This window comes from Entelurus aequoreus, linkage group LG15 (assembly GCF_033978785.1).
Source record: "Entelurus aequoreus isolate RoL-2023_Sb linkage group LG15, RoL_Eaeq_v1.1, whole genome shotgun sequence".
NCBI lineage: Eukaryota > Metazoa > Chordata > Actinopteri > Syngnathiformes > Syngnathidae > Entelurus > Entelurus aequoreus.
The window spans coordinates 32857763-32870129 of NC_084745.1; the positions used below are offsets into that span (position 1 = coordinate 32857763).

A 12367-nucleotide genomic window follows, 5' to 3' on the forward strand; every position below is an offset into this window, starting at 1 on the left:
AATTATTCTCTGCATTTGACCCATCACTGAGATCGGTAGGTTGTGAGTTCAAACCCTGGCCGAGTCATACCAAAGACTTTACAAATGGGACCCAATACCTCCCTGCTTGGCACTCAGCATCAAGGGTTGGAATTGGGGGTTAAATCACCAAAAATTATTCCCGGGCGTGGCCACCGCTGCTGCCCACTGCTCCCTTTGATCACCTCCCAGGGGGTGATCAAATAAAGAGTATGTGTGAAATACAAATATAATCCAATAGATTTTATTTTAAATGCACATTTATTTAAACTATTTGCATATTTGTTTCTTGTCCTGACATATAGTTATGGTATTAGTTCATTTCCGACATTCATACAGAAAATCATACACATTAATATATGGCATACAGACATACATTAGCTCTAATTAATATGGCAGCCGCGATGACGTACTTGGCGGGCCTGAAGGTGGCATCTACGTGTTCATACCTATGGAAGACCTCCATATGGCTCAAATCCTCAAGGACTCATGATTTAAGTGAAAATACAGCCTAGATGCTGGAATTTAGAGGGTTTAGAAGTGCTTTTAGTAAGCACACTGATGTTTTTGTGTCTCTACTTTTATTTATGAAAATGATAGTGTCTTTCTCGTAAACAGGCTCTTAGGACACATTGTTGGAACAATATTAAGAAGTACTTTTCGCACAAAGGAGGACCTTAAAAATCACATGTATCTCTATTTTCTCATTTCAATATTTTTTTATCCAAAGCAGAGATTCTCAAACTGTGGTACGTGTACCACTAATGGTACGCGGGCTCCATGTGGAGGTTCACCGAAGAATCACTTGATTAAAGTACAGTGTTTTATTTTCCTATATCAAACACAGCGTTACTGTTCAAACTGTGTGTAATGTTACAATGGCCAAAAATCTTAAATATACTTCTGAAATAAACCCTCTGCTTTTAATGAATACTTAGGCCTACTACGGTACTGTATTTTAAAGTTGGTCATTATGGTGGTACTTGTTTTCTGAGGTGGAACTTTGTAAAAAAGAACACTGATCTAAAGCATTCAAAGGTCTGAAAAATGTTCCCCTTGATCTGCACAGTAAGCGGCCATATTGGATCCATCATTTCATTCCTTCCTTGCTGGGTTTTATTCCTCGTTGACTCGCTCACATTTTCGCTCCTTCTGCCTGCTTTATTTACTGCATGTCCGCGAATGTGCTGCAAAGCCATTACCAGCGTGTATGTTCCTTTTTGAATAATCAATAAATAATTATTTTATTATTTAATAGGATGCTACGGTGAGGGAGAGAAGCGTAAATGGGTTTTATTACATAAATCCATCACACTTGACAAATGGCTGGACTTGAAAAGTTGGGCCGTGAAGATGTCGGGTGTATTACTGAACACTTCCTCCCTACGAGGTTGTAAATATGACTTTTTTTTGTCTTGTTGGGGAGAGGACTGTAAATTTCGAGAGATTAATTAACCTTTTCCATCTACCATTCAGCCCTGCGTCTTTTTTTTTTTAATACATTGTGACCCACGCGAGCTTGGGGGTGAGCAACCTGGCCGGAGTGTAGACGGCTCATTCCGCAATGAGTTATTAACGGAATTTTTTGACTAGATGGAAAAATTGTAGCCGGGCCATTCAGTGTCATAAAGGCCCGATTGGCGAGGCGGCAGGGGGCCTCCCAGGGACAGGAGGCAATACCATTACAATCAAATCTGAGATGGAAGAGGGATTGAGCTGTCCATTCTGAATTTTTATATTGTTGGAGGGCCGAGAAGGAAATAATGCCTTCTTGGAGTGTATTAACCTCTGGCTGGGGAGGCAGGAAAGAAACAAGTCGTAAGGAGAAGGAGAGGGGAAAAAAGCTGAACAAAAATAAAAGGAATGTATATGGTTGAAATAGATGTTGCAGCATGAGAACACATCTTGTGTTTTGCTTAGTGTTGTGCGGATCGATACTAAATAATCGATACTGATTGTTTGGGTTGGGCTCTCTGGGTGGCTACGCTCAAAGTTCTTACATCCACACGCACATTCACTGTAGAAACATACATATACACATACGGTACATATGCAGGCATATATGCATACATACACTCATGCATATAATCACGTTTCATCAAACATATATTAACGTTGTTCCCTTATGGGGAACTGGCTAACACACGGCACACTGACAAAGGTCAACCTATTGTTGCTATAACAATCTACAAGGTTAATACAGTTTGTTTCTCTTTCTTCCCCTCCATTTATCTGCTTTCTTTTATATTTCAAGTTATCATTACATATATGTATTGTTGCATTTGAAACAATTGTATTTTTGATAACAGAGGTAATTATTGTTATTATTCGTTATCAATAGTGCTATTTCTATTGGTATTTGTATTGCCATTGTTGTTGTTTGTGTTGTTGTCTACTTGTCTTATCCCCCTCTTGTCCCCACAATGTACCCCTCTGTCTTCCTTTTTGTCTCTTTATATCCCCTCCTGCTCCGGCCCAGCTGAACCAAATAATAATATAAATCCATTTAATAAAGTCAAATACAAATAAGGCAACACGAGAAATATCCCAGACTTATCTTTTGTAAAGTAAATTTGGACAGCTGATATGGGCATCTACAACAACAATGTGATTTGCCTAAGTAGCTGGACAGGACAAAAAATAAATAAATACATAAAATAATCGAAACCGCCAATAGTAGATCTTTATGCTCTAATATCGATTCTCAAGTTAAAATATCGATACTTTTGACACTTAAGTTATTTGAGATAATGTATATCAATAACAAGGAACACAAAGTAAAGTAACTAAATCATGGAAATCGTGTCTAAATGAAACGCAATTGGTGGGAACTACTTTTTTTCCCGCCTCGGTAATAAGTACGTAATACGCAAGTGCAGCAGGGCACACTTATTTAAGAAAGTTCCTGGCGATTAAAATGAGTTGCTCAGTATTATAAACAGCAAGTGTATGTATCCTTTTACTGTAGGCTATTTGGAGAAACTACACACAGAGTTGAATATACATTTACTAACGCATTGAGTGCAGAATAACGCCATTAATTGTTTCTTTGGAAGATGATTTCCCAAGAGCAACAACACTGGAAATACCCTAATTTAAAAAAATATTCACATTAGGTATATTTTGCACAAACTATCGGATCGGTATTGCCAATACCAGCCTAAATTTTACTCTGTATCGGATCAAAAAGAAAATCAGTGGTATCGCACATCACATGTTTTGCTGTCTTTTGTTTGGAAATTGATGACAGCTGTCAAAATAACGAGTTAACATATTTATTAATTCATGAAAATACTGTATGAAGAAGCTGCTGATGGTGTGTTTGACGGAGACCCAGCTAGAAGGAAATACTGTAAAAGTCCACTCTCCAAGGTAAATGGTATACATTATTAATACATTACTTCATTCAACTGTTAGTTTGTATCGTATTTTTAGTGTATGTTTTATGTGTGTTTTTAACTTGCCACTGTAGCACTTTGAGATGCTTTATAAATTAAATTAATTTATATTATTATTATTAAACTACTACTGTGTTTTTTATTAAGCTACAGTACTGCAGTTGTTATTACTCCATTCTATTGCATGTTTTTTTTGCATTAGTTTTGATTTAAAAATGTGTTTTTCTTTTTAAAAGGCATGTTAAATTCTACAAGTGTGCTGTTTTTTTTTTTTTTTTACAAAATAGAGAAGGTTAAGACATTGTCATGCAGATATATGAATATTGTACGATTAACTAAGTTGTACAACACATAATGTACAAAGTAGCAGAAACATTTTTTATAGGTAGAATTATCACAGGTTGCGTTATATATGGTTGTAACAAGCTATATTTTGTGTTATGAATGTGCTAAACTGGTATCTAAACAGAAGTGTAGCTTCATCCTATAATGCAGGGGTGTCAAACTTGTTTTTATCGAAAAACCACGTCGCAGTTATGGCTGCCTTTTATGGGTCGCTTGTAAAAGTGAATAATATATTAATATAATATGTATACTCGCCTCATAATGTTATTATATTTTTCTTTGCGTACAAATTGATGGATAACTTGCTTTGAAATAAGTACAGCTGACAAGCAAATATTAAAGGTTTTTTTTGTATTTCTACAAAAACAAGTGTACACGTTTGTTGTAGGGTTGTAGCGATACCAATATGGTACCAAAATGTATTAAGATATTTTTCAGTACTTTTCTAAATAAAGGGAACCACACAAATTGGCACTACTGGCTTTATTTCATCAAAAGAGCTTACGGTACATTAAACATTTGTAATCGCAATCGAATAATAATTTCGGCCTTAAATGAAATACTGAACCTACGAGACAGTAAGTAAACAAACAAAGGCTCCTAATTTGGTTGCTGACGTATGCAGGAACATATTGTGTCATTTCTCATCCAATAAATTGTCAAAATTATGAGGGACAATCCGTAGAAAATGAATTATTATTTGACTTGTTCATTTACTGTTAATATCTGGTTATTTTCTGTTTTAACATGTTCCATCTATTCGTCTGTTAAAATGTAATAAACACTTATTTTTCTGTTGTTTGATACTTTACATTAGTTTTGGATGATACCACAAATGTGAGTATCGATCCGATACCAAGTAGTTACAGGATCCTACATTGGTCATATTCAAAGTCCTCATTTGTCCAGGGACATATTTCCTGACTTATTAAACATAATATACATTTTTAAAAAAGGAAAAAAGATTTTGTGACGATAAAAAATATTGATGTAATGAATGAATGAATGAATGTATTTATTTCGGCAGAGATATATAGCAACACTTCATCCATCCATCCATCCATTTCCTACCGCTTGGCCTCCAAAACACTTCATCACTCTTTGTAATTTGACAGACATGCAACGGCACCCAGCGAAAAGGGATACGGGAAAAAAAGCAAGAATGCTTATCCATGTCCCGCCCCTAATTTACAATCAACTTATATGTTGGTTATATATGTTGGTTATATAGTCCAAGTTTCAACAGCAGTTTTGATGGATACATGACAATTTCAGAACAAGAATAACATATGCTGGAAAACACTTTGTCAATAGCATTGAGCGACCATGAGATTAGCTCCATCTTGCCTGGGTATCTTTCGTCTTTTGAAGGCTTGTCTGGTGTGTTATGTCCCTTATTCCACAGTGAGTTATTTTGCACCTGTGTCCCACAGTTGAGATAGTCCAAACAACTAGTCATGTTTTTGAAAGTTTCCCAACAACACATTTTTTACCGCAAGGTTGAACACTCTTAGGCTAGAAGACAGTTTAATTTCTCCACTCACATTGACCCACAGTTTCACCCCCGCAATAGATAACGTTTGAGCCTTGAATGTGGAATTAACTATGTTACGATTGTAGCTGAGCTCCAGCGCCCCCCGCAACCCCGAAGGGAATAAGCGGTAGAAAATGGATGGATGGATGGATGTTTGAATTTCAGGACACCCCTGAGTTCATGTAGACCATCTCTGAGTGAAAACAGACTGTATATTTGCAGGTAGAGCCCTTGGTGAGGCCATAAACATAACTTGAAGGCTACTGTATATGATTATATAATGTAGTTTAAGAAATGTACTTATTATGAACAGATCATTGGTATGTGCTCTATATGGGGCATAATGTATCATTCTAATTGCCTGTTTCTGGAGTTTAAATAGCGGTTCAATAGTCTCCCTGTAGGTGTGCTCCCAAACTTCAGCGCAATAAGTAAATTGTTCTAAGTGAATTTTGATGTAGTAATTTCTGCATTTTGAACAAAATGGAGATACCCTTAGCCAATTTAGAATGTACTGCTTTCACATGTGGTTTCCAAGTCAGTAGAGCGTCTATCTTAAACCCCAAGACCTTGTGTTCATTTACAGTTTTTATAGACGTCTCGCTAACTTCTATGTGTATGTTTTTTTTCCAGTCCCCTTCTCCTGAAGAGGATATAGTTTGTTTTTGAGTGATTTAGTGATAATTTATTTATTAAAAACCACAAATGAATTTTTGACAATTCACTGTGTTTACTAATTGAATTAAATATTTTCCAGAACAGAGGATGTTTGTGTCATCCGCGAACACTAATTTTAGGACGTCAGATACTTTGACTTTATCATTGATATATAATGTGAAAAGTTTTGGTCTCAAGACTGACCCCTGAGGGACCCCACAAGTGATAACTCGGTCTGTTGATATGTTGTTTCCCATCTGTACAAATTGCATTTTAAAGAGGTCTCTTTAACTCCATATGTCTGCAGTTTGTCAATTAGAATACTGTGGTTTAATGTGTCAAAGGCTTTTTTTAGGTCAATAAAAATGTCAATAGCATAGAGTTTGTTGTCTAGTGAATCTTTGATAAATTATACGGTGTTAGTTAAAGCCATTCCTGTGGAATGTTTTTTTTCCTAAAACCGAATTGGCTATCACACAACAGTCTATGTTTATCAATGAATTTTTGTAATCTTGTCTGGAAAATCCTCTCTAAGATTTTAGAGCAGGGGTCCCCAAACTTTTTGACTCGGGGGCCGCATTGAGTTAAAACAATTTGGCCGGGGGCCGGGCTGTATATATATATATATATATATATATATATATATATATATATATATATATATATATATATATATATATATATATATATATATATATATATATATATATATATATATATATATATATATATGTATACACTACCGTTCAAAAGTTTGTGGTCACATTGAAATGTCCTTATTTTTTAAGGAAAAGCACTGTACTTTTCAATGAAGATAACTTTAAATTAGTCTTAACTTAAAAGAAATACACTCGATACATTGCTAATGTGGTAAATGACTGTTCTAGCTGTAAATGTCTGGTTTTTGGTGCAATATCTACATAGGTGTATAGAGGCCCATTTCCAGCAACTATCACTCCAGTGTTCTAATGGTACAATGTGTTTGCTCATTGGCTCAGAAGGCTAATTGATGATTAGAAAACCCTTGTGCAATCATGTACACACATCTGAAAACAGTTTAGCTCATTACAGAAGCTACAAAACTGACCTTCCTTTGAGCAGATTGAGTTTCTGGAGCATCACATTTGTGGGGTCAATTAAACGCTCAAAATGGCCAGAAAAAGAGAACTTTCATCTGAAACTCGACAGTCTATTCTTGTTCTTAGAAATGAAGGCTATTCCACAAAATTGTTTGGGTGACCTCAAACTTTTGAACGGTAGTGTATATATATATATATATATATATATATATATATATATATATATATATATATATATATATATATATATATATATATATATATATATATATATATATATATATATATATTAGGGGTGTGGGAAAAAATCGATTCAAATTCGAATTGCGATTATCACGTTATGCGATTCAGAATCGATTCTCATTTGTAAAAAATCTATTTTTTTTAATTTATTTTTGTAATAATTTTTTTTTTATTTTATTTTTTTTTAATTAATCAATCCAACAAAACAATACACAGCAATACCATAACAATGCAATCCAATTCCAAAACCAAACCCGACCCAGCAACACTCAGAACTGCAATAAACAGAGCAATTGAGAGGAGACACAAACATGACACAGAACAAACCAAAAGTAGTGAAACAAAAATTAATATTATCAACAACAGTATCAATATTAGTTACAATTTCAACATAGCAGTGATTAAAAATCCCTCATTGACATTATCATTAGACATTTATAAAAAAAAATTAAAAAAGAACAATAGTGTCACATTGGCTTACACTTGCATCACATCTCATAAGCTTGACAACACACTGTGTCCAATATTTTCACAAAGATAAAATAAGTCATATTTTTGGTTCATTTAATAGTTAAAACAAATTTACATTATTGCAGTCAGTTGATAAAACATTGTCCTTTACAATTATAAAAGCTTTTTACAAAAATCTACTACTCTGCTTGCATGTCAGCAGACTGGGGTAGATCCTGCTGAAATCCTATGTATTGAATGAATAGAGAATCCTTTTGAATCTTGGCAAAAATCTTAGCCACACGATTATCAAATGTAATAGGAAAATTAATTCATAATGACCAAACTGGCTTCATGGAAGGTCGACAATCTTCAGACAATACAAGGAAATTGTTTAATGTTATTTACTATGCTAGAAGTCTCCCCTATCCCACAGCAGTATGTACTGTTGATGCGAAGAAGGCATTCGACCGCATAAACTGGTCATTTATGTTTTGCACTTTACGTAAATTTGGATTTGGAGATAATTTTATACAATGGATTAAGATGCTTTATACAAGGCCCATGGCATCAGTCAAAAATAATAATCATATTTCAGAACCTTTTTCATTAAAAAGAGGAGTAAAACAGGGATGTCCTGCATCTGGATTATTATTTAATTTGGTTATTGAACCCCTAGCTGCAAAAATAAGTAGTGAAAATAATATTCATGTTATTAAAATTGGCTCTCAGTATAATAAGCTATCGATGTATTGTGACGACATAATTCTCTACCTGTCACATGTTAACTCCTCTCTACACTATATCAATAATGTCATCACTGAATATGGCTGTTTATCACGGTATAAAGTCAATTGGGACAAATGTGAAATATTATCACTTAACACTGCAAGAAATCACAAGTTCAGAACTCCAAAATTGGGTTTGGTTTTGAAATTGTATTGCATTATTATGGTATTGTTGTGTATTGTTTTAATTTAAAAAAATTAAAAAAAATTAAAAAACATTCGAAAAAAAAAAATCGTTTTTGAATCGAGAATCGTGTTGAATTGAAAAAAAAATCGATTTTGAATTGAATCGTGACCCCAAGAATCGATTCTGAATCGAATCGTGGGACACCCAAAGATTCCCAGCCCTAATATATATATATATATATATATATATATATATATATATATATATATATATATATATATATATATATATTAGATATATATTATATATGTATGTATATATATATGTATGTATATATATATATATATATATATATATATATATATATATATATATATATATATATATATATATATATATATATATATGTATATATATGTATACATATATATATTATACAGGTATATATATATATATATATATATATATATATATATATATATATATATATATATATATATATATATATATATATATATATATATATATATATATATATATATTATATATATATGTATATATTATATATATATATATATATATATATATATATATATATGTATATTAGATATATATAGCGCACTTTCCGCACGTGCGATGATGTCACGTTATCGATGAGAAAATGCATTTTTAGACAATATGATTTGCCTGAGCGGCTACCCACACAGCAGAAGACTGCTATACGGATCCGCCTTCAAGTCGCCCAACCCGCGTTACTGTCACATTCGTTTTGGCTCCGCCTAGAGGATACAGCTCCGCCTCTGAAAATTGTACGGTCAGACAGCTGATCCTGAGCGGACTCGTGTCTGATTCGCATACGCGGACGCGACAAACTAAACCGGCGCGCGCCGCCTAGAGTTATAGGCTCCGCCTACGCGCGCTGAGCTGACCAATGTCTGCACCCGCAGACGTGGACGCGCCTACTAGCGTGTATGCGAATGAGCCAAGATCTCTGGACTTTCTTTGCTGGAACACGAACGTAAGTATAGATTTATTGATTTATTGCTACATTCGCAGTAAAGATCAGCCTTTGTGTTTCCATCATCATTTATGTATGATTGTAATGACGTTGTTTGATATTAAGACTAGCAGTAAAACTTTATATTCTGTAAAAAAAGGCTATTTTATTTCCAGCGCCGCCTCCCAGAATGCTTTGCATGGGGATGTGCGTCTGACGTCACGTATCCAGAAATTTCAAAATGGCTGCACGCGGTAGGTGAGGCCCGAGCGAAGAAAAGTGGAAAAGAGTGTTATTCGTCAAAAAACCCACACAACGACGGTCATTTTTTCGCCGTGCTATTGTAAAATTGTCTTTTATCTGTGTTTTGTGTTCCCGACTCCAGAATGTGAAAGTTTCCCGCGTGAAGCCGGTGAGTAAAAAGTTCAATACAGTTAACTTAGGCCATCTTTTGTTAGACGCTGTGAATGTGTGTAGGTTACATGCTACGATATTCCACATATTTCCAACTGCTTGAAACGAAAGCGTATTACTTTATTGTCAGTGTTGTTTAGGCCCAGGTCGCTAACGTTACTGCGTTAGTCAACAACGTAACGTTAACGGAGTGGAAACAGCCGTTCTTTGCCATTAATATGAGTGTGTATTATTTCTTTCTTTGTTCTTTAGTGGAGCTCGAGATCCTGTTTACTGTGGACTAGCTGTGTGTGACGCCCTGTTGTTTTTGTTTCCATTACAAAAAAAAAGGTATGTCTGTGTTTTTTGGCATAGTTAATTGTAGAAAAAAATATAAAATGAGGTGATGTGAGTGGGAAAAATTGCTGCACATATTAAGGATCCTTTTTCTTGATCTATATTTTTGTTATTTGCTGATGTATATATTTTATATGCTGTTTTTTATTTAATTAATTTATTAGAGACTATTTTATGCTTTATTTACCTTTTTTTATTATTATTATTTTATTTACTATTATTATTATTATTTCCACATGTAAGCATAAATAATTGATCATATTAGTACATTATTTGATTGCTTTGCTTAATGCATTCCATAATTTAATTCCATATACTGATATACTGAAGGTCTTAAGTGTTGTACGTGCGTACAAATGTTTTAAATTACATTTCTCTCTAAGATTATTTTTCTCCTCTTTTTTTGAGAAGAATTGTTGTATATTCTTGGGTAGCAGGTTATAGTTTGCTTTGTTTATAATTTTAGCTGTTTGCAAATTCACTATGTCGTGGAATTTCAGTATCTTTGATTCAATAAATAAAGGATTTGTGTGTTCTCTATATCCAACATTATATATTATTCTAGCTGATCTTTTTTGTAACACCGTTAATGAATGAAGTGTACTTTTGTAATTATTTCCCCATATTTCTACACAATAACTCAGATATGTAACACTAGTGAACAGTAGAGAATATGAAGTGATTTTTTTGTCTAGAACATGTTTTGCTTTATTCATTATTGACGTGTTTCTTGCTACTTTATGTTGTATATTTTTTACTTGAAATTTCCAGTTCAATTTATCATCAATCATTATACCCAGAAATTTGGTTTCATTTACTCTTTCAATTTCTATTCCGTCTATTTGTATTTGTGTTTGAATTTCTTTTCTACTGTTACCAAATAGCATTATTTTAGTTTTACTGAGATTCAAAGATAGTCTGTTTTTGTCAAACCATCTTTTTAATTTCTTAATTTCTTCTGTTATTATTTGTATTATCTTCTGTGTGTTCTCTCCTGAACAAAACACTGTTGTATCATCCGCAAATAATACTAACTTTAAATCTTTTGTAACTTTACAAATATCATTTATCTAGACATTGAATAATTTAGGTCCTATATTGATCCCTGAGGTACACCACAGGATATATTTAGCGTTGTAGACGAAACCACCACATTAATATTAAAGATATGGTTAACATTCTTAGTGCTAAAGATATTCCCCTCTCCTTGTATCCCTTCTCCCAGCTCCACCGTCTCGCCGAGTGCCAGCAAGAGTCATGGGTACTTGTCAACTCGACTCCTCAACTGGAGATAACTTTCTAGGTAAAGACTGATCTCCAAAATAATATCTCAGCATCCAGTAACCATGGTTAACAGATCACAACCATTTAATACCAATTTATCTCCCTTAGCACCTCACCATGGGGAAGGATGTATTCATATGCCTTCACCAGCACATGCATTAAACATGCAGAGAGTTACACAAGGTAGGGACTGATCTCTGTATACACTACACCCATAATTTCAAACCCTAATTTACGATTGAGCTGAAGTTCTGACTATTATGACCTGTACTTTTACCTTTCTTATAGTTCTTACCACATTGGGGCACCATTCAGATAAAATCTCAGCTCATCTTACTTGCTTATTTGTATACACTAACACCTGTGCATGCTTTTGTCCACGTTGTTCCTTTGACGATGAATAAATACCCCTTTTCTTTCTTTCTACATTAAGGGTGCCTTTTCATCTGATTACATTTATAATGAACAGGGACATTGCGGTTGTCCCAAGTGGATGGTATGATGATAGGATGGTTTTCTGGCCCAGCTATAAAAACACCGACAGAATTGAAAGGGCCGCTTTAAATGAGGAGCAGCATGAGCCAAACTGGCCAAGATTTGATGTTTCTGTTGTCCGAACTTGTGGTATGCAAATTCATAATCTTCTTCTTTAAAAATAACATCATAGTTGCTTCTCTTTATGCTTGGAATAACCTAT

At 34.0% G+C, this 12367-nt stretch overlaps 1 long non-coding RNA gene across 1 annotated transcript; it reads left to right on the plus strand.

Annotated features, from left to right (window-relative positions):
• The first annotated feature begins 11609 nt into the window (after positions 1-11609).
• Positions 11610-11989, plus strand: LOC133630443 (uncharacterized). Its single transcript, XR_009821257.1, has 3 exons — positions 11610-11689; positions 11779-11853; positions 11959-11989. It is a non-coding gene; the product is annotated as an uncharacterized LOC133630443 (long non-coding RNA).
• Positions 11990-12367: the final 378 nt, after the last annotated feature.